Consider the following 23,909-nt stretch of genomic DNA (forward strand, 5'->3'; position numbering starts at 1 on the left):
AATGGTGGTTTATCTATTTCTTTATGAAAACAGCTCGTACTGTTTTTCATCCTGATGAGAAACGTGAGGGTGCGGTGTAGGGTTCCCTCCAGACCCATTTTGTGTCCTCAATCGGTGGCGCGAGACAAAAGAACCACAGAAACCAGAGCTTGAGGTAGTGCTGCACTCTCGCCGTGAGTCAGGAGGGGGTAGAAGAATGAGGTCCTTTCTCTGTCTGGCCTGGCTAACTGTACTGTACACCTTAGAGAAGCACTCAGCACAGAGGGGAGATGGGTTGGCTTGATAATGGACACACAAACACAGACAGACACACAAACACACACATCCGTCCTCACGATCCCCCCTCATTGAGGCATTTAGAGCCGGTGTGAATCAAGCTTCTCGCCGAGTAACTACAATCACATTTGTCTGTTGGAAGCACAAACTGTGAGAGTGAGCAAAGCACCATGCTCGTCTCATCTGACACTCCAGCCTTTTGTGTGAAGACGAAAAGAAAAGAAAAAACCCCAACAGACTGTTCATCGCTGCCCTTTGTCATTTTCAAGTGCGAGTGGGAGTCCTGACACAAATACAGCTTGATGAAGCTATTGAGAGCTGCCTTGTTTCTGTTCTCCCTTTTCACACACACACAGACACACAATAAAGTACACGGACACAACAACATTCGGGGGAAATTCCTGCAGACGAAGTGACGATACCATGAGCACTACGTGCTCTAAACAAATTGCCCTGGCATCACACAAGCTTGTAGTACAAATCAGCAAAAACAAAAATGAGATATAGCATCTATAGAGGCCACAGCCAGGGGGGCGAAAGCCATGTGCTCGGCCAGAAAGACAAGCGTAGAATCTCCTTGACAAGCTGCCTGTGACTCAGGCATCCAGGAAACATCCAAAGGGAACTATCAGATATCTCTCAGTTCTTCGTCTAGACACAACAGGACTTCTGTATCAGCGGGACTTGCTTGGAGGTTTATCTTCAGACAAATCGACAACTGCAACGGTGTGTTTACAGGTCTCAAAAATTGATAAGCCAGCTGCAGCTGGTTCGAAAGGCTGACTTGGAAAAGCATGGACTGGTTCGGGGCCAAAAAAGATTTCTGATCTACTGCCACATTATGAACCATCCAGACCCCTCAGGTGGTCTGGGACAGATCTGCTTTCTGTCCTCAGAGTCAAAACTAAACAGACAAAAGCACGACTCAGTTGTTCAATTCTCCACAAATGTGGAACAAACTCCCAGAGAAATGCAGGCCTGCCTGCAACTCTCACTTCTAAAATAAAATATATATATAATAAAATATATTATGTGCACATCCCTGGCTCTGGCTCTACCTCAACATAAGCAGTGGAAGTTGTAGGATTGCGTGGATCAGAAGATCCTTATCCCGATGGCATGATTGAAGTGCTTACATAACTGAGAATGTGAGGAATGTTCAAATATCAAGCTTGATTTATGTGTACCTGTTGAAAGAAGGCGCAAGTAAAGGGCAATGGAGTTCATCTTCTACTCAGTTGTATTGCTTGTCCTGATTTCTGCTATTTCTATTTTGAATTCAATTTACTGTAAAAACTAAAACCCTCTGTCAAATGAATCCCCTTGATCTGAGCGAATTTTTGAATATACAGATTTTTCACTATTTACTGTTATTTTATATACAAAACAATTACCGCTATAGAACTTAACCGTTACACAGACGGATTCACTTAAAACTATCTTTTAGCTATTTTGAAAAAGTAAATCTGTGTCTTCAATTTACAACAACTTCATTATTCTAAGTTATTTGCTAATGGCTGTTAGGAACAAATGATTACTGTTCTGACCATCTACCCTTTTCATACATTCAGAGTATTTGGTAAATAGCTCAAATTGTGACGACTTCAACATCTTTTGAAAATATGAGCCTTTTGTGTCTGAATTGAGGAAACCCAAATTGGACTAAAGGGGTCTAATTTAATAGCTTATGTAGGCCTAAAGTTAACAAAAGAACTTTTAAAGAGTTGTGCAGCCTGAATATCCACTTTATGGTCTGGTTACCACAAACGCGAGACAAATTTAGCTGCAAGTTTATGTCCTCAATATTTATTTCCTCAATCCTTAATACAGAATCTTCCTGTCTACCAAAGCTCCTCTCAGACTGGACCATCTAACCACCATACATACTGTAACCTGTTGATGATATGTCGTTTACTTTATGGTCACAATAAAACCAGCCTCTCAGAAGAGCCAAAGTAGTGCAGACAGAAGACTTTCACACAGCGATAAAGTCTATTTTCCTGCAGATTTCCTAAAGCTTGTGATTACGGACCTAATTACTAACATTCCTCAGAGAACTTACAGGCTACTGCTCAGAACGTGGCGGCTTACAAGAACAGTGGGCTCCTTATACAGTACTGTATCCAGACATATGCACACAGACAATATGCTGTTCTGTCTCATAAAACGTACTTTAATGAACCATATATGGTTCATAAAAGAATGCGGCACAGAGAAACTCATTTCAGGGGAACTGGAAGCACTTAAGGCCTCATAAAGCAAGATCTTTGTAAATGCACCTGTCTTAACCCAAACCATGGCATGAGGTTGTATAAGAAAAAGATCATGCTTTCCCCAAAAGGTCTTTTGCCATCTTCGTGGGATAAGTTTCACATCTAAGTACCGAATACATATTGGAAAACCTTCAATAGAAGAGTCAGGGATATGGTTACATGAAAGCACGACCACAGATAATGTAGGTTGTGTGAGAAATTTGCCAAAATTGGTGCAGCTGTAAAAAGAAAAAAACCCCATCTTTGATGAAACCTGTATCTGTGCACAAGCCCCCCAAAAAGTTGAAGAGATCAGCAGTATCAAAAAACATTTATTCCACTCAGTTTAGAAGAAGTACAGCTCTTGACAGGATGTTTAACCAATAATTCTTAAATGAATTCCTCTCAAAATTACACAAAAGCATCACTGTGGCCAATAAACTTCTGTCCTTCAGTTGACTTCAACTATCAGTTTTCTGCATAAAGGCAAACCATTGACAAGCCGATCGTCTCCATTACACATGAATAAAGTATCGTCAGATTTCCTTTTTGTGAGATTTTTGTAGTTTCAGTTGCGAGGGTTGAGTTTGTGCGTAGAAACCTTTGTAATGCTGATCCAGTCTAACACAATCCAAAACACTTGCTACAGTTATTCCCATTCATGGGCGACAAAACATAAGTGACCTAATTTTTCACTACGGTCGGGTTGGCAGACTGAAAATGACAGGGTAACATCGGTACAAACCTAAGATGGGCTGTAATGGTAGAATCCTGGCTGGCGTCTTTCATCTACTGTACACTTTGGTGTTTGTCTCATCAATCAGTTCAGTAGTAGTAGTGAAAAAAAAAAAATTGCTGACCTTCCCTTCAAAGAAGGACTAAACTGTTTCAACTGTCACCTGCTGGAGTGAGACACCCCTAATAATTACACGGACGCTCTGGGGGTTTAAGGCCACGTGAGGGAGGCAGGGTCATGTCATGGCAAGTCTGTTGTCATGTCACAAGTGGCTAACCAGAATCAGGTGTTCAAAAATGTAATTATAATAAATTCAGCTCCCTTTTTCACCCTCCTAAATTATAAGAAATAAAGCTGAAATTATGAGTGAATTACTGTAATTGCTAAATGAATGTATTAATGACAGGGTAACATCTATTAGTCCATTGATTAAGCGGAGTACTCCTGAGGGGCTAGCGGTTAATGCGTTGACCATAAGTTACAATGGCCTGGTCTCACGTCCAGGGCTTTCTGGAGTGTTATATATCAGAGATGGGCTGAGTCGCTTACAACCCACAATAAACAAAATCCCAAATAACTGGAGGAAACTATTAATTATGTTATTGTGTAAAAATGTCACCAGCGGTTTTCAAATGCAGAGCTGCATTTTTCTTTCCATGTTGATTGACCAAAACAAGCAATCCAAAGCCACAACAATAAGCTCTGGGAACAAAATGAGATTTTCCAGAATTTAAAAGCTAATTGAAAATGTATTTCCCAATAGCCGAAATCATCAGTTGCTATGGAGTTGTTGTGGAAGAACAATAACAGCTCACACTAACGCTGTAGATGTACGTTTTCAATTGTTTGCGTGAGTGTAAGATGTCTGCGTTCACTCCGGAGTGAGTGCACCAGAGGCCGTTTGTTATTTTTATCTGTAATTACATCGTTTAACATTTCAAAGTGCTCCACTCACTTAGCAACCATGTATTTGTGGCGCTATCTACATGGCAATTTAGGAATTGGAAGAGTTTAAGGATGCCGACCACAAAAAGGCAGAGAATTGCTCTAATTTTTCCATCACCTCAAAGCATGTGTGCAGTGACCAAAGAGTTCACGGTGGGCTTGAATGAGCGGGCTCCTCAGCACCTCCCGCTAATGAAGCCATTTGGCCAATTAGCCATTTAATTTTAAAGCACAAGACTTGATGAGGGATGCGCCTGGTGTACCCACCATGTCTGTAAAACTGGTCCAAATAATTAAGATTAAAACGTGTGAGCAGTCTTAACGAAACCAAGGAATTAGACGTAATCTACCACAGCGATCTTGGTTTTTGATTATCAGTGTGGAAGCGATCCATTTAAAACTGGAGCTGGTTCGCTTGCGTGAGGCCGGTGACTGTCCAGACCTGGGCGGGGTATTCTGAGGGGTTCGGGGGGGTGGGTGTTTTCACCAAAACCACAAATGAGCTTGACAGGGTTTGTAAGAGCTAAAAACAAAACAGCTGTTGGTCAGAGGTGTGTGGTCCCAGCCTGCGGACAAACAGGAGAGACTAACTAAAATATAACTAAACTACTACCTCCCTGCAGGGTTTTGTTTTCATTTTGAAATTGGTTTACTTCTTGTTAACACATATGCTCATATTGAAATCACTTTGAGAAGCTTATTACAAATTATAACAGGCAATGAATAAGAAACACAGTATAAATGTAGGATATTGGGATGAGAAGTTAAGAGGTTCCTTCTTATACTTTGCTAACATTAATACATGATTTACTTGTACAACAACTGTATCTTACAGTGTATCTTTGTTTATCTTTGCACGCATGAAGAAGAAATCTGCAGGTGAGTCATCATCATTTTTTAGGTTTGTGTTTTATAATGAAGAAAAAGCATTCAAAACATTTTTGGGAACTTAAACATACAGTATACACAATGTGGGTTTGGTTAATTACACTCAATGTTAACATTATTTTTGTTTCCATACATAAAGAAACTCTTCAAGTTGACACCAACTATGATCGCACAAAATAACCATTCATATCATGTGGATTATCTTCCTGAATCTGATAAACAGGCTTTTTTTTTATCCACACAAATAAAGAATAGTCTTCTCTGATTTTGTCTGGTTACGTCACTTCTTCACTAAAAATTACCAATAACTAAAACCTCCAATTACTGTCCATGAAAAACTTGTGGGAACTCGAATTTATTGTCCTCTACACCCGCAGAAAGAGTTAATAGATATCCTCGTGTTTGACATGATTCTGTCTGCACACGACACCGCTGTGCGTCAGTCAACACTGCCCTCTGCGCAGGGTCACCACACTACATCAGCTTCTACTTATCTCCACTTCCACGGACATGCTCTGCTGTCGTCTCTCCGTGTGCTCCGCCGGACAGCGGACAATGCCCCAGACCGGACTTTAGATTCCTTTATCTTTACGCTTTATCTGGGAATTGATCAGATGCCAGTGACGTCATTAATTATCACGGGCTTCTTAGCGAGATACAATATGTGAATTAGTGTCGGACTTGTGTGTCCAAAAAGAAGGTATTAAGAAATGAAATGACGGCAGGGTGGATGGTGGAAATTTGGATAGGAGAAGACATTTGATTCATCAAAGACATGCAGGAACAAATATGAGAATCTCCTTACTGTACTTCAAGTAGGATATATTAAATGCAATGGAACACATCAACTCCCACTATGAAGAAATAACTTGTGCGCATAAATTAAGTTCTGCAGGTTCACCTGACAATAGTTGTGCTTCATCTTAAATGACAAATGAGATCAGATTTGACAGCGGTTGAAGAGAATGATCCCCCCAAAGACCTCCTCTTCTGCTGTCGGAGTCATGCAGAGAGCAATATTTATTTTTTACAGTGAGTTGTAAAAATGTGTGTAAGTGAGAGCGCATCAGTCCCTGTCAATGTGTGTGTGTGCGTGCGTGCTTGTTTGAGGCCTCAGAATATGTGTACATAACAGCATCTGTGTTATTCCCGCTGCCATTCACATTAGTTTTGAGTTTAATGGAACCACTGCAGCCGGGCCAGCTCCCTGGACGTGCTTGAGGAAACCCCTCTGCAGCTACTGGACGGCCTGGATGCAATTAAAGTCCAATATGAGCGTGTGAGGGAGAGAGGGAGGCATGTCAGACGTGCCCAGTATAACCAGGCTGTGGCTGCAAGTAGCCAGATGTGATCCAGCTCGCCCCACTCCTGGTCTGGGGCAAACCACTCGGCTATTAATGGGTGGGGAATGCCACAGCTCCAGGGTGTTCCAGGTGGTAAAGGGGTGCTAATAGAAGTCACAGTGACCACATCCCCCCGAGGTAAAGGTTAACCCCGGTTGGTTTTACATATCAAAATACAAAAAAGGCTTACATACACAAAGCTGAGGTTAAACATATATAGACATATATAAATATATTGTGAATATATAAAAACTAACATTTGAAACCTGTTTAAATAGGGGTGAGGATCAAACCTCTAAGTTTTTTTTGTCTGATACAAAAATATGCCCATAGCCCAGAGAACCAGTAATTGGACTAGAAATATCTTGCCAGGTTTCATAACATATACTAATCCTGTGATGAGCTACTTTTAATATTTAAATCCATATTGCATTGCACATGTTTTGGCAAAGGTCACTTGTGGCTTCTTCAAAAATGTTACCTGAAAAAAACAACCTAATTTTATAAACAACACTAATTTACAAAATATATATTATGTTAATCAGATCCTTTACATTTTCAGATATATTTTGTATTTTTTAGGCCATGCTAAAGATTTTATTGAGAAAGCTTTGAGACTATACTAGTTGCATGCTGTGATCCATGAAGTGCTTTAAGGGTGTGAATCCAAAGCCCTGACCTAAAGTAGGAAATGAGCAGGATTATGTTTGTCTGAAAAGTATCCTTCTTTGTTGGAAGATTTAAGCCTTTGTTTAATTTTGACACAAATAAAATATGTGAAGGGCAAACACCTAATTGCCACACGCACGTCATAATCAAAGGATCAGATCCGGGCGAGACTTGAGGTCTATATCACTTCATTATGCAGACTCAAAGTTCAGTGAGGTGATTACAGTCTGCTTTTGCTTTTACCAGGAAGTCCCACAACACCCAAGTTCACCATTAAGAGTCCGGTAGGAGATTAACAACGGGATCAACGGGCTTAGCTACTGTGGTAACACGATTAAATCTGATTGGGACCAAGAAGCTCATAAACAAATTCATTGCTCTAAACAAAAGGCTCATTTTGAAAATACAAGTAATCATTCTTTAAACAGGGACCTCATGTCTTATACAGACGGATCGCTCCTGCTGGGGCAACGATCGTGATAACTTTGTTGGCGTTTCAGCCTCGTTACGTAAAGCGATTATCTGCTATTTAGAGTTTGACATGCATTTCATAATAACATATAACCATGCCACAAATTCCTGTAAAGGAAGAAGGCTTTAGCGCAATACCGGCAGGAAAGTAACTATAACAACGAGTAACTTTATTGTAAGTATTTCATTGTGACGTGTACGTTTCATTCGTACTGATGAATTTTGGTAAGTGCCCTTTTCCATTAGTAGAGAAAAAATTTGATATCGCTGCATCTCATCCAAGCACCAAATTTGACGTCTTCTTGGGTTTCATCATTTCCTGGTCACCAAGACCCAGCAGCTGTTGGAGTTGGGCCGAGTTTCTATTATTTTCAGTATAATTATGGACTTATTCCTATGGCCGTACCACCTTAACACATCCCATCTTGTCCGATCTTGGTTAAGCAGGGTTGGGCCTGGTTAGTCGTCTGATGGAATACTAGCAGCTCGAGTTTTGGAGGGAGAAACCAGAAAGTCTTGAAGGAGTTAAGGAATCAATACTCATCCATCCACGTTCTCTATACTTTGTGAGATTGAGACAAAAAATTTCACAAGTTTCAACAACATCCTTTGTTGTCCTGGGTGTGAAAGACGACCTCCGTGACCCTTTGTGGTCTCCGAACCAACCTCAATGCCAACAATTCCCATACAACACGTGAAAACTCACAAATGTCAGTATACGGAGAAATCAGGCCACTAATCGTCCATTGTCACCCGGCGACATTCCTGATGTTTGCCCCTGGCAACCAGGACTTAGGGAAGCGCAGGGATTTTGTTTGACAGCCGTGTCACCGAGCTTAGTGCTCCTCAGGGCGGGGCAGACTGCCTCCCGTGGGGGACCCCCATGGACTGTGTTTGGGTGGAGGGGGGGGGAGTAACTTACAACACATTGTAGTGCAGATATAATATTCTGCAGAAACCTCAAAACAAGGTTATAAATTTGATTCATGAACACAAACCTTCATTTGTATCCACTTTGAGCCAACGTTGACTGAAAGACACATTTACAGGTTAGTAATGAAACACAATGTGTTCCTCAACGAAATAATGTTCTCTTTAAATCTTCAGATTCAGTGTTCGGCAGCTTTTCTGTTTTTGTGAGGAGAGCACACTGCATGAGCAAAATCTAAATCTAGCATTATGAAGTTCCATCTATTCTTGATTCAATACAACAGGTTTTTCCAGCTAGTGTAATTTGACTTCATGCATTTAACGACTTTAACAAAAGCATTAATTTAAAATCTTTGAGTATGAAAAGTGGCACCACTGAGAAGAGACGAGACTAATGCAGTTGTCAACGATGCCAACTCAATGGAAATAGTTAGATGAATGCAGATGTTTGGGTTTTGAGGGATAACAGTCACAATGTGAACCAGCTGCACTGTGGTGAAATTGCTTCCAAATTGAATCATATACATTAAAAATGTAAAAGCTGCAAATCAGAAGAGAACGTATATTTAAACCATGGTGTGCTCGGCTTCGATGCTATATAGAGGAAGGTAAATTCCGAGACGACCTCTTAAATGGCTCAAAATGAAATGTCGACCTTACCACTTGTTTTATGACTAAATATGAAAAAATATACATGTCAGCATGTTTCCCTTACATGCCTTCGCAGATCTGCTGCAAAGCCCACTATATCAACAAGTCAGTGAAAAATAAGCTGAGGTCTTTGATGCCATTTTTATATATCGGTACTGTAATTGCCCATTTTTAGAATAAAGTGGTTTTGATACTTTGATTAGAGACGTGAGGGTCCCGTTGAAAAGGCCTCTAAAATGAGCACAGAGGTTCCTGACCCGAAATAGCCGAGTCTAACTCGAGCTAGGCTCCGGCCGGTAGAGGGCTGTTTCATGTAACGCTGCCAGCGGCTATTCCTGTCACATCTCCACAGGGTTCAGATAAACACTTCCATTCCACAATCCCAAAGACATAGTTAAAGAGAACGCGATTATAGCCTTGGGAGTGTCGTATAAATATCCCCATTGGGAGGGATGGGCTTCTTGACAGCCCCCGTTTCTCTTTGCCGTTTCTGTTTAGCATGTTTCTAACAACTTTCCTCTCTCTGTGACTCGTTGACCTGTAAGGTGAACTGTTTCTGCACGTGCCGAGAGTTTCCTCCCGTGTTAAAGTAGGTCTGCTCAGACAGCCTGGCTCCCTGTCTGTGCCTCGGCCTCATCATTTGAAGAGCAAAGCTGCTATATTTATTCTTCTCACTGGATGTGGTGCTTTAAGTACACTCTCTAGTATTTCTGTGTGCACTCAATGTCAAAATAATGCTTTAGTTTTAGGAAAAACACAATAAAGCATGTCCATTTTATATCCAACGAAAGTATATCCACAGCGTATGACCTACAGTGCAGTCCAAACTTGACTCTGTGTCACAGTTTGACACATTAAAGCTCCCTGCGAGCTTTAATCCAACATTATATGGTGTAACCGGGGACAAATTGTGAGAAGAAATATGACCAGAAGCGCGGCTGCCGCAGCCAGGTCCAAGTCCGCGACTGCGGTTGCCAGGTCCTGGAGGAAAAACAATGGGAAGTGGCTGTGTAGCGAATGTGGTCGGCGGCAGAGAAGCCGCCGCTGTCCTTTAATGTGGCTTTGAGCTGTCTCATTGGCCGCCAGCTCCTTGCTGATTTACACCACAGCGGCAATTCACAACCCAAACAAACCCCAGGCAACTAATTATGTCAGGTTGACTCTGTCAGCTTATCGTGGAGGAAAAACAGAGGAGAAAATGTTGACCGCGGAGGCTGACATCTTTGGAGTGTAACTCCAGACAATATGATGGAGCCCCGGTGCTGTCTGTTGTGGCCTGGTTGTGGATCCTGTCTACTACGGTGCACAAGTCCAGAGAGGTTTGAGGAAACTCGGTCATATATTCTATGGAGGCGGCCCACAGAGTAATTCATAAACCAACTCTGAGGAGGTTTGTAGCATTTCAAATGATGATTGATGCATATTTGTGAATAAATTACAAGTCACATGAAGAAACAGTCTGTCAGCGTTAAGCCCAAGAGACCCAGTAAAGACAGAATAATTTATCCATTTTATTTTTTACTTTGCTCTCACTTTCACTATGGCTCATTACAGACTCACCAAAGTTTAGCACCACACTGCCCTGATCAATGAGACCTAGTCATTAATTTCTATCAACTATCATAATGTTAATGGTATTTAGATAAAAGTCATTAAGTTTTAATTCATTGCAATTCAAATTGCTGGAATAAATTCAACAGTCTTCTGTCACATCTTCTGTCCAGTTGCCTGAAAAATACATGAAGTCTGGTGGTAAATATGACAGGTTTAATTTCCCAGTTTGGGGTCAATAAAGTACATCCATTCATCTATCTATCTCGACTAAAAAAATATATTTACATTTTGACTGGATCATCCCAGAATTGATTGTTGGACGTTCTTCTTCCTGAGGTTTAACTCCTCAGATAAACCCCAACCTGATGATGTGCATCTAGTCAGATGTTTAGTAGCCTGACTCCCTGAGTCCTCGTGTCTGGCTCTGTGTCCTCCCTGCATCTGTTTGACCCTCGTTCAATCCACCTCTCGTCTCTTTTTACGACATACTTTCCTATGCACTCCTCGCCATGAGGTTTACAAGTTTCCCAGTCTTGATGGCATCGCTGAGGCACTTTTGGAGTGTCACTTTTTTCCCCCTTTTTTAAATGGTCTGAATTTTTTGACCCGATCCGAAGATGACTGCTCTTAACATACATATAAATACAAAAGACATTTTCATATATCATACGCTGTTTAATTGTCATCTGACACTGGACAAAAATATAACTGGAAACGCAGCACTAACAAGAAAGACAGATGCATCATAATATTATAATTACAATTAATGTAGTCACTCATTGAGATTATTGATGGACTGGACTGGGATTAATTTAAAGAGACTTTTGCGTCACTGGATTCTTATTGGATCACAACAAATGCACTGAATTCAAACAGGTTTTAATAAATCTATCAATATCTGGAGCCACTGTGTCACAAGAGGAAGTAATACAATATATTCTGGCATTGATATTTTGTCCCACCCCTAACAAGCATAAATATAATGTATAAGCAAAAAGTGTTTCTGTCTGTGCAGTGTGTTGTAGGCTTGCAGGGATCCCACTGAGCATGCTCCAACTCATTTCGTCACTTATTTTTGTTTCATCACAGAAATTCAGACCCAACTTGGTCTCACATTACCCTGGAAAATATACACCGAGAAAGGATTCCTTAAATATTTTCAGTGGGAATCAACAAGTAAATTCTTCTCTGAAAGCGAAACATCAGTCACATAATTGTGATCTTCATGGAAATTCCTGACACCAAGATTGTGTAAATACACGTTCTTTGATCGTGCACATAAACTGAACCAGTATCATGAAGCCATTTAATTAACCGAATGCAAACCAAAGAGTTGTCTTTGGAATATAGTTAATCTTTGTTAGGACTCAAAAGCAAACAGAAGCATAAATATTGCTCTCAGAAACTTGAGAAGAGACAATGTTCGTCTCTCCAAGTCCTAAACAACCCTTCCCACACAAACATACTTTTAGTGTTGTGTGCAGGCTGCTGACTTTGACCGTCTTCACAATCTAGCCGTCACTGAAAATAAATTGCCGAAATGCTTAGGTTTATTTTTGGTCATGGACAACCAAGACCTTTTGTTTGTGTGCAGAAACTTTTTTTTTTCTTTCATAGCACTGTGCTGACAGAGCACAGAGGAATGGATGATCACATCATAAATTACAATGGCATGGGCATCTCTGAACTGGACAAAAGTGAAAGAGTTAATGTCAGTGTATGTGAAACATGGCATTGAATCAAGCTTTTCCAGGTATTCTACTTCCACGAAGACGTACCACGATCAGTTTGAGGTGATTTTTTTGAATATCTAGAACCACGTCTTTACCACTTTTGCAAGACTCGGTTGACAAACGGTATCTCATCGAAGAAATTACAGTGTCAATCAGAAATTCCAGTTTCAGATTTAAATCTTGACTTACTTCTAAAAATACCTGCCTGCTTTGTAAACAACTGACTGTCCTGTTTAAAGTTGGGGAGTGTTCAGCTCTGAAGCTGCTCTGCATTGGGCAAGGCTGTAAATCTCGACATACAGTAAAGACGTGAACGTGGTGTAAATCATTCGCTCCCATTTGGCCCGTGGCCTCATCCTCTGAATGGGGCTCGCTGTTCCAGTCACACCTGCTCACCTTTCGTGGATGATGAGCCGAGAGGCTGGGGTGGGAGGAGAAAGGGGAAGGCCTTGGACGGGCTGACCCTGCATACCCCAAGAAGTCATGGTAGTACCTCGGGCTCTGTACTTTTTGAGCCTCTGAGAGACGATGGATCAGTTACATCAGCTGTGAATGAACTCATCACGAAACACACGCACTTCATGAATTATACACCGTAATGCATCAAAGCCTCAAGCTCAATCATCTGTGATCCCCTCGTCTTTAGAGGGCAGTACTGAAATCGCTGATGTAAATGACGAAGTTATTCACAACCAAAACTTGGCACACGCATTACAAACCATGAGTAGTTTAATCTGACATGGGTCATGAAAAGTCTGGAACAGTTACATGATTCCACTCATTCATAAATATCTGTTGCGGTTCATCTTGTCACATTACTCATTTGTGTCTGATAATTTTCTTTTTCTTGTCGTCAAGCTTGTTAAAGAGTCCTGGTACAAAAGCCTGGAAGGGAGAAGATACTTGAAGAATACGCAATTAAAGGAAAGATGAAGGACCGAACATGCCGTGATCTCGTCAACAGTGGTTCGCTGTTATGGTGGAATAATATGGGTACGAAACTATAGTGAAAGCTTTAGAGAAGAGTATATTTGTAGTATTTAATCAAAGATATTTTGGTTGTTAAAAAAAATGGTGATTGTTATAGAATAGCAGGTGATTTTCATTAAAATCTACCCTTTTCCAGGTCTGGTATCGACACATTCCTCAAGATCTCTAGTTTGATGTCACACCTCTAACTTCACTCTAGCATTGGAATTAAGCACACTTCAGCCTGGGAATACAGTAATTTTAGCTGAATCACCAGCAATTCAGCTGGTTTTGTAGGTATAACGCTGGGGTTAACAATCCTGGAGAATTATTGTATTCTCGCTTTTAAACTTTAACCCACCTAGTGTTTCATGGTATTGTCTTTCATTGCAATGATTCTGCAGAGAATATCAAGAAACCTATAGTCCCTGTGGTACAAGTGTTTCATTTATAAAAAGTCTTTCATCTCATTTGTCTTTACATTATGAGCACAATGATTTCGATGCATATTCTGTTGTGAGAATATTGAAGTATGTTAAGAAGCACAGATGATTGGCATCACTAATGCTAACCAGGCAGTGAGAGTGGTGGGCAGGAGTCCTTCTTTTCATTAGCACCAGCTCACTGACTGGCAAGTGCAGCCGGCTTACTCTTTACAGACGAGCCTGTCCTTGTGTGATCCTCAGCTCTGCTCGGAGATCTCACCTCAGGGCTGGAAACTGAGACAAGGAAACATGCACAGCAAGGGAGCCTGCTCAGCGAGCCAGACTTCCAGAGAATCCTACTGTATGGATACAGGAAGCTGGACAGACTAAGAAGGCTGCTCTGCAGAGACTATGCCACGTTCACACCACATCTCAGCAGTCAGTGACTGGCATCGCTGTCTGAAATGATGCCAGGCTTTTGTTTCCCCCCTGTAATTACCCCAATGTTGTTAATGAAGAAAAACAGGAAAAGCATTATCCCAGCAGGAGGTCTCTTCTGCTTTGAACACCCCATCCCTTTTCTAAACATCAATTTAAGTTACACAGCTGATAAAGACTTTTTCACCTACAACAACACTTTCAAAGTGATCACTCTATCTGATAAACATCAGATTTGGGTGGCGTAGATGTTCGAAAACATCTCATCCCCAACTCTTTGAATAATATGTGCACTTTGTGTGCTCTATCAAATCTAAATGCATATATTTACACTTAAACCAAAACCACTCAACTTTCCATGTTTGCCCAAAGCAATAAAATTGCATTCTGTATTAAAGCCATACAACCAACATCTTGTCAGAACCGTCCCATATTCAAAATCTTGGCCACAGTTGAATTATGCAGTCATGCTTCCTTTCCTGTTGAAGCAGGCCAGGACAAATTGAAATTATGAGCAGGCAGTGGAAGAAAGCAGAGAGGTTTCCATAGCACATCAGGCTAATCAGAGGGGATAAAGTCATGAGGAAAATGTGTTTGTTTGTGCGAACAAATCCTGTATGCAAATCAAAAATGTAGCATTGAGGTGCAATTACAGTCATGATTTTGCATAGGCATAAATTCAAAAACCTGTTACTGAGAATCATAGTTTTAGAGGAGAGGTGCTGTGCTGCTCCGTCTAGTCAGTCTGTGCTGGCAGCATCCTCTTTTCTCACCGTAATGTTCTCAGCTCCAATTTTGTTTGAAATAGACTGAGACAAGTCTATCTAGCAATGTCTGAATTTGAACTGCACCATTCACTCTAACTGAAGAAAGAAAAAAGTGAGTGTGCTACAGATTCTTCAAAGCATTGTTCCATTAAACTGAGAGCAAAGGAGGAACATGATGCTGTTACATTTTACTAGTCTTAAAGCCATTTACAGTGAGGAAATATAAGGTTTCTCACCCTAATTGCTGATAAAAATTTACATCAATTGGAAAAAGTGAACACGCACCAAAGAAAGACAGATTAACACGTCAAATTTCTTATTTCACCTCATTCCAGCTGCGGTACTTCATAAATGGACCATTTCCTTGCCAACAAAGTTTTCTGAGAAACACCAGACACGGATGTTGTTGTCATCTACTCCCCATTTCTATTTGGGACTACACAAACCAACTGGCCATTATCAGACGTCTCTATGAAATCATATGCTGCTGGGATTCTTGATGTGCCCCTTGGGGCAAATGTCGTACCACTTATTACACAGCACGTAACCCAAAAAGGCTCTTGGTGATCCGCAATGATCCGTGGCGTCATGGCTGCCAGTGACAGTCAAACTGAGCTCACATAAGACCACACAAACACAAACACAAAGGGATCTATTTAAACCAGCACGGGGATGCCAAGCTCACAGTGAAAGCAGATGGATACTGTTATATCAAATTGGAAACGATTACAGCACCACCTCATAAAGAACAATGTCAAAAACATGCCGTTCACATATATAATTACAAAAAATGTCAGGTTTTAGAGTATTGATTTTTCCCTTACCCCAGTCAGACAAACACAATGCCTTGTGATGTCTTTGGGTGCAGTTTAAATACCAGTTTAATTATGAAATTAGTGCAACCTATTGACAAGTTGCTGTTGATTTGTGTTAACTTTATTGACTCGACGACAGGAGTGATTAACTGAGCTGTTGACACAAGCATGTGAGCAGAATGTTCATTGAAAACTGAATGGGAGCAAATTCCAGTCCTTTGTTTTGATACAAAAAGTACCAAAATAAGTCTTGACCCGTCCCTGCCAGATTTTTCAGCCCAAGAAGACAAAGAAGTGTGATTTTAAAGACCACAACAGACATTCCTGTTGAATTTCTGTAGGATCTAGTTTCCTGATATTTTGCACATTAATGATTATGGAATATAATCATTATTTAAAAGGCATCTCCTATCAGACTTCACCTAAATTAAAAGTATTAATGTGTGTTTCCAGTTTCCACAATGAAGTCTGATTGATTGTCACGTCAAATCCTCCTCTCATTTCCTTGCATGCAAAAAGACATGCAACAACAAAAAACAGATCTAAGAGGAAGAGAAGAAAAGGGTAGCCACAATGAAGCTTGCTTTTCAAAGCGGATGAAAAAGCCAGTTGGGGTATGATATGCATGTATACTTTTGTCTGACCTAATTGAAAGCAGACACTTGTCTTCACTACATCCATCCCCATCATCAGTGTCTTAAGTAATGTCGATATTTGAGCACTGAGGAGGTTAGACCCATCATGTGTTTATCATGATCAGGAGTTGTGCAAGAGAACTGAATTCATGTCCATGCCGTCAGAAATCTGCCCACCTACAGCGAATGCCAAAAGCTGCAAAGTTTAAGTTAATATTTTCACAAAGTCTCTAAAGTGTATTTAAAGGCATATTGTAAATTCTCAGTTGATACTAACATCCAGCTGGGCCAAATGTGGGCTCTCCTGCTAATTAAATATCGTATCAGACACTTTGATGGTGAGCGACGTTACTCGGAGGAGTGGTGAATAACAGGGCTCGCTGCTGTCTTTATGGGTCACTGTGGAGGTTAGGGGGGGAATGTAGAGCGGGAGCAGAGGGCTGTCTGTCGCTCTGCCAGCCAAGCCACAGCTGGCCAGATTACAAGAGTCTGGATTAGAGGCCAGGGGTTGGGGCAGGGATGTGGTTTCCATTGATGTATAGAAACTCAAACACACAGGGCACACATTATTAAAGCATCAGTGTCAACATCGAGACACGCAAGAGCACGAAACTGCCAACGCATTCACGTAGTGTTAAACTACAATCCAACCCATTTCTTTCAAGCAGCGATTTATTCTTTGAATTTCGTTTTATGTGGCCACTTTGTTGGGACATCATCCATAGGCATCACGTGTCCGTGGCCTGACATCTACATCTATAAAAAAACAGGACATTTTTGACTTTGCATTGGCAAACCATTGTCTCTAGATAGATAATAGCTTCTCGTAAAGCATAGGCAGCATAAATGGGAGGATGAAAACAATCTGCAGAGCACACTGAGCCTCTGGCAGGGAATGACCTAACCAAATCACGTCATCCCAAAACTTATAGCTGTTATTCAAGAGCGGCTACATACCAAAGCAGGGTAGAGAGAAAAATGTATGTATACTGATGTATAGAAACACTCAATCAATACCGTCATTCCATTGGAATTTGTCATATGAAGCTAGACAAAAAGAAGGATACTTACGAATATGATGCACAGAACACAAGTTGTAAAAAATAATAATACAAATTGTAATAAACTGACTTCTTTCATCCAGAACACAAAGACACCAAAATATTAGGGTAGGTTACTCTTGATATGTAACATCTAGGCTCTGGCCTTATTATTTCCAGCACCATAATACGTGAAGCTCAATAATATCATAATACATTCAAGCATAATTAAAAGGCAAACACTATTATTATCACAAGAACTCCCCAAAAAACAAGCCATGATATTTAACACCGAGAGCACAAAGAGCCAATTGGGCGACAGGAATGAACCCTTCTAAACAACATCAACGATCAAAGGTAAAATATGCCAGAAAACCAATGCTGCCTGTATCACCCACAACACACGATGTAAATATCTATTATACAGCATAACAGTATGAAAGCGGGCCAATGCACCCAACAGACAACAACTGAAAAGAAACAAGGCTTCAAAGAATCAATCCACAGTCAATACAAACACAAATATATGCACAAGTAGATGTGAGTTGAAAAAAAAAAAGCAACCAGAAACTGGGCAACAACAGTTGGCTAATGAGCAAAGCTAGCTGAGCAACAACTTCATCGTTTTTGCAACAGCAGTAGCACAAACAGTGATTACTTACCTTGTTGACATGGAGCGTCCTGGCAGAGAGGATACATCACTCAGCACAAGTGGACAGCAGGACAGGAAGTGTATTAAAATGCCGTTTGAACACGACAGTTATGATGCTAATTGTTTGAAAAAAACGCAACAGGTGCGCAGGAAACGCTAACTGCAACCGACGTTCGCTAAGCCCCGCCCCCTTAGCGAACGTGCTCGATTCGAGCTCCATTCAAGCGCAGCAAGCAGGTACAGTTCACCATGACAACAATGCTCTTATTTACTGCTCCATTTTCTTTGTTATTTCATGGGCGGGATGGGTTTTTGATTTCAGACAGAGGCTGATGGAGGCAGGCTTAATACTGAGCAGGCTTATCACTTCTACTGTCCACCTTGTCAGCTGGAGGACAGCTGTTGTTAGCTAGCTCCAGCTAGCTCTAGCTAGCTAACTAACGTTAGCCAGGTGAGTGTGTTGTCAAAACTGTGTCTTACTGACTTGTTTTAAAGCTTAAGGGTCTTGAATATATATATATATATAAATATATATATATATATACACATATATATACACACACATATATATATATATATATATATATACATATATATATATATATACACACACATATATATATATATACACATATATATATATATGTATATATATACTTATGTACAGGAATTGTAAAAGGAAAAACTTCCACAGGACTCCGGTGTAAAAAAAAAGATGTCTGATGGAACGAATAACTTCAAAGCAACGAATGAATAAACTTCAAAGCCATGCAGATTGCTACAGTGACATGCTTACCTATTTAAACAGAAATGTAAAAATTGTTGCCATTAACATATATTGTTCTTCAACCAAATTAAAACTAATTTATTAATAGCTGTCCGTTTATCAAATTACCATGACATTATTGAATGAAATTACATTCTTAATCTCCAGTTAACATAAAGTACTAAACTAAGGTATGAACTGCACTTATTTAAACTAAACATATGGAAATGTAACTTGGCTCCCACAATTACTATGTATGACTATTTCCTGATTAAAAAACAACTCAAAATTATGACCCTATTCTCGAAAATCTCAGATTTTTTTCTTCTCTTAAATATTGCCCTGATACTTCCGGAGTAGACTATTTTACCTGTAAATCTACAAACTAGAGTTATCCACCTGAACTATCTCACCTTTTTGCTCCATAAATGAACAAAAAAGACTGAAATCTGAGATATAATGATTGTTGTATCGAAAGAAAAACCCCTAATGAATGTTGTAAGAGGGATAAAATGTGCTATTTGGAAAACAACCATAATAGGATGCAGTATTTGCCTGGAGCACCTGACGCATACACACCATGACACTGGTGTGACCTGTAATCTGCCTCGGATTTAAAATAGCTTTTGTTGCACATCATCAAGCCCTCTTATTTTTTTCCCCTCTCTTTGTCCATCCAGTGCCTCGAGCGGGAGTTTTCATTGACAGGCGAGTGATTCTGAGCAGATGCTGTCTTCGGTTAGCTCCTCCAAGAATATGACAGAGAAAATCAATTCATTTTCACCGGCTGGAGTCTTACTGTCTTTTCAGCAGCAATTCCATTTGCACTTGACCAGAACTGAGATTACTGGTGTAAGATGCAATACAGGAAAGACAGGTGAGAGCGTTAAGAGCGTATGACAGATTCCCCCCCCCCCCCTTCTTCTCCATCAACTGCTTTCTCCATGAATAAAATTTTCCATGATGGCTATATCAAACCAATATGTTATTATCTACGCATCAGTGATGTAATGGCTGGTAAAAATACAACTCTGGAATGATCAATCAAAATCCAATGTCATTTATTATCCGTCAGTCAACAAGTAGATACTGACAATGGTTCTATCAGAGGAGAGCGACCATGCAATTTTCAAATTTACAAAACATCGCACGTCCCATTAAAATTACTTTTTGTGTGAAATGTCAAAATTGTGAATCTTTGACTAACTTCTTTTGTATCTTTCAAGCTATTTGGTGCAATGGAGAGCGAATATTGTTTTGCAAAATGAGGTAATTGAGTGTTTTCTCCCTAAATTCTTGTTTTGTTGTGTTCCTATGAGGGCTTCAACATCAGATCCATCATTATGGTCAGCATGGAGTCAGGGCTGTTAACTGCTTGCTGCCAGGCCGTGGCCTCCCCACACAACCCATACACCCAGTGGGGAACTGTGACTTCATAACCACACTACTAAAAAAAAGAAATGCAGTCGGCAAAAAGAAAACATCAACAAGGTTTCTACTTGTTTATAGGAAATTCCCAAAGGGCAGCTCTTGTCATGGTGCAGTTTATAAAATTCAAACGTGACTCACATTGACCGCTGGGTTGTGTTTATGCCACACGTGACTTTTTTTCGCTCTCCCATAATGCTTGAGGTTATTCAACTTTTAAACTCCTTCAGGCATGTGTTTCTACAAATACCTCTTTTATATCAGATGAATTCATACAGTTGAACTGTAGCTTTCGAGGAGCATCAACTGCCCGCTGCTGTAATGCATCAGTCACGGTCACTGGCAGGAAAAGTTCCGAACTTTTAGTACTTTCTAGTACTTGTCAATCGATCCTTTTGATTCCTAAACTCTTGATTCTACTATGTTGACATTTGTATTTTTATTTTTCACTGCATTCTACAAATTTATTTACTCATGGACAATAACACATTGCGTCACAGCTATTTCAGTGTGTTTAGACACTTGTAGACATATTGATGTATGATGATGCATGGACTCAACTGAACAAAGAGAAACTGCAATAGGTATGGAGGTACCACTCAGGACAGAACCTTGTGTGAGGAGTTTGTCTGAGCTGATCCTGAGTTTATCATTACTTTGTGACCATATATGGCTAATGCAGCCAAGACAACGATGAAAACTTGAGACCGACATCATCTGTCCCCGCCATTGTTCCCTCCTTTTCACTTTTCTGTCGGATACTTTTTTCGGTGCCAGAGAAGTTCCCATCTGGGCACAGCCAAGTTTTCCAAAATAGAAGCGTGGCTCTAGCGGCGCACCACCCAAAACCAGCAGTCACTCAGTCGTCTCTGTGTCTTTACCCTTATTTTACAGATTTTGCCCTCTTGCTCGATGTGGCCGTAACAAGAGGGTGGTGGCACTGCGCACCAACACTCCTTCTGATACAGTGCGTGTTTAACCAACAGAGTACAGGATGATGTGTTGAAAAGAGGACAGGGAGAGGGTTTCAGCTGGAGATATAGTATTCATTTAAAATACTTTTTCACAGTTACACAGTGATGCGTGGAAAAGGTTTACAACTGGTTTTAGTTTTCATTTTGAAAAACAGTAACAACGTCTACCGAAGGAAGCAGGAGCCGATGTCATATCCCAAGAGAATCGCAAAAGACCTTGAGTCCAGCTACGTGATCTGATTGGAAATGTATGGTGCGTCTGATGTTACAGATGCGGTTTCACTGGTTTGCTCAATCATAATTTAACATGTCCCCTCTGTCGCAGGAATCTGCCTCTCGCTCAGGTTACAGATGACCATGAATCCTGCTTATTAACCTCTGATCCAAGCCCCTCAAAGAAAAGAGCTTATTGACAAAGACATGGGAGGAATCGATAATGGCATCAGGCTGCTCCCCTGGACTGCTTCAATACATGCTTGATATTATACTGTATGTCACAGCTCTTGCGGGGCTGGAATGCAAAGAGAACTTGGATATGAATATATATATATATATAGATATATAAAAAAGTTTATTGGGGCAAGTGAACTATTTCCCTGCAAGCTGAGTTCGCTGCAGTTTTTCCTGACATTACTGACTGTAAGGGGGTTGCAATCTTTTGAGAAATCTTCAGATTTTCATACAGAATTAAACAGTGGACCTCAAATATTGTTCAAGGATACATATAAACAATTTAATGTGATTTCTCTCTGCCAAATTCTCTGTAGCGCTAATGTAAGCTGCATTCTTAACAAAACAACAAATCTTAAAATTTTAACCTATAATTTGGCATCTTAAATTTGTTTTATTTGTTATTTGTCGATATGATAATAATAACTTGGATTTAAATAGGGCCTTACAATGTACCCAAGGACACTTGACAGAGCTAGGAAACTGTAGAATTTAATTAAATAAAACAATTATAATACAATACAGAAAAAAGTTGAAAAATAGAATAGATATTCTTAAAGGACCTAATGTCATCATTACTTATTGACTCAAAGTCATCCTCTAGATCTGTGACATGTAAGTGTTTTCTCCACTTGCTCTGTCTTCCAACTCATTTGTTTATTTTCTATTACCTTGAATTTTCTCTCAGTGTTGTCTACTGCTCGATCGTTTCTATTCCACATGTTCTGTCTCTCAGCATTTACTTTTGCCACGTGTTGCTTCTAAATATGCTGTTCTGTCCTGTTTGAAAAGAAAAACAACAAAAATCACAAATGAAGACCAGAGTATTCATTAGTCGCATACTTGTCCTCTCCACAAGCGGCATCCATTCAGTCGGCATCGGTTGTGATAAAAAGTCTTTGTCCATCTCGACATGCCGGAGCTCACTGATGGGAGTCTGCCAGGAGACGACTGCCCGTCATTACGACTCCCCAGTCCTGCAGGGTGCATGTGGCTAATCAACAGCTGATGAATGGAAGCATGGGGTCACTCCGCAAGCTGCCTAATAACGTCTGTCTGCCGGGTTCATAACCCTCAGAGATGAAAGGCGTCTCGTGGATGATGCTCCCATCGCTGACCGCTGAGGTCAGGCTCCCTGGCCGCCCGTGTGGATCTCAAGGGGGGCCGACTTGGATATTCTGTCCTTTGACTGCTGCCGATGAAGTTGTTTTGAACAATGACTTTTCTCTTCCTAAAATAAACTATGTGATAAGAGTTTAAATAGACTAAACCCAGTTTGTTGAACTAATATTCAGCTAATAAAAGCAGAATTCATGTGCTTTTGTCCTGCAGCCAGAAACACACACAGAGTAGGACAGTTTCATTACGGCCAGTACCGCCTTCCTGCTGTAGACCTGTTTTTTTTGCAATTGGAGCAGAGTTTGACATTGCACATCACAGCGGGACCCTGTGCATGAGGTCTCGGCCGTTTTGAAGAGTCGAGACCCCGCACACAGGGCAGAGGCCACGAGCCGCTTCGTGTTGTTACTGCGGCCGCAGCCAGACGTTTCCTGGACGTACTGCACGTTTTTTGCATCGGAAAAAAACACATCACTGTCCGCTTCCAATGTGCAATCCCACTGCCCTTTACCAATCCACAGAAAGAATGTAAGTGACGCATTAAGATCACAACATTAACAGACATAACATACCTGCAAATGAATGGAAAAGAAATGAGAAAAAACATGAGAAAGTGCAATTGGTAAGATGTTTTTAATGTTGAGAGTTGGTCACAGGATGGCCACTGTGGAAAAAAAGGATTTAGTGTATTCAGGCTGTATTTTTATTTATTTTTATTTTTAGATGGAACACCTGGTCAAAAGACCAAAATAATCATAACCATAAATCAAATATCACAGTGAATATGCTTACATGCACGATGACAATTCAGTCTTTATCCATTTACACAAGTACTGAATTCCTACGTAATTGCCCCAAATTGTCTTAATCAGATCAGGATTACAACCAGTTATAGAGCCCAACAATGTTAATACACTTTTTGTTTCTTCTGTTAGATTATTTGGGTTTTTTTGTGCATATTGAAGCGCACCAGCCACTGAACC

At 40.5% G+C, this 23,909-nt stretch overlaps 3 long non-coding RNA genes across 10 annotated transcripts in view; 2 read left to right on the forward strand and 1 right to left on the reverse strand.

Moving 5' to 3' along the window:
- Positions 1 to 18,330, reverse strand: part of LOC118289772 — a 72,742-nt gene extending 54,412 nt beyond the window's left edge. For all 3 annotated transcript variants that reach the window (XR_007030029.1, XR_004786241.2, XR_007030028.1), the window contains exon 1: positions 18,200 to 18,330. This is a non-coding gene — a long non-coding RNA (uncharacterized LOC118289772). The remainder of the gene's footprint in view (positions 1 to 18,199) is intronic.
- Positions 10,273 to 18,187, forward strand: LOC118289771. Its single transcript, XR_004786240.2, has 3 exons — positions 10,273 to 10,551; positions 13,307 to 13,441; positions 14,104 to 18,187. It is a non-coding gene; the product is annotated as an uncharacterized LOC118289771 (long non-coding RNA).
- LOC118289770 lies at positions 18,290 to 23,156 on the forward strand. 6 transcript variants are annotated; one of them, XR_004786235.2, is made up of 4 exons: positions 18,290 to 18,426; positions 18,512 to 18,640; positions 19,636 to 19,832; positions 20,275 to 23,154. It is a non-coding gene; the product is annotated as an uncharacterized LOC118289770 (long non-coding RNA). The 6 variants fall into 6 exon arrangements; XR_004786237.2 differs by lacking the exon at positions 18,290 to 18,426 and having other exon boundaries at positions 18,433 to 18,640; positions 20,275 to 21,610; positions 21,683 to 23,156; XR_004786239.2 differs by lacking the exon at positions 18,290 to 18,426 and having other exon boundaries at positions 18,433 to 18,640; positions 20,275 to 21,350; positions 21,683 to 23,156.
- The last annotated feature ends 753 nt before the right edge of the window (positions 23,157 to 23,909 follow it).

This window comes from Scophthalmus maximus, chromosome 18 (assembly GCF_022379125.1).
Source record: "Scophthalmus maximus strain ysfricsl-2021 chromosome 18, ASM2237912v1, whole genome shotgun sequence".
NCBI classification, from domain to species: Eukaryota; Metazoa; Chordata; class Actinopteri; order Pleuronectiformes; family Scophthalmidae; genus Scophthalmus; species Scophthalmus maximus.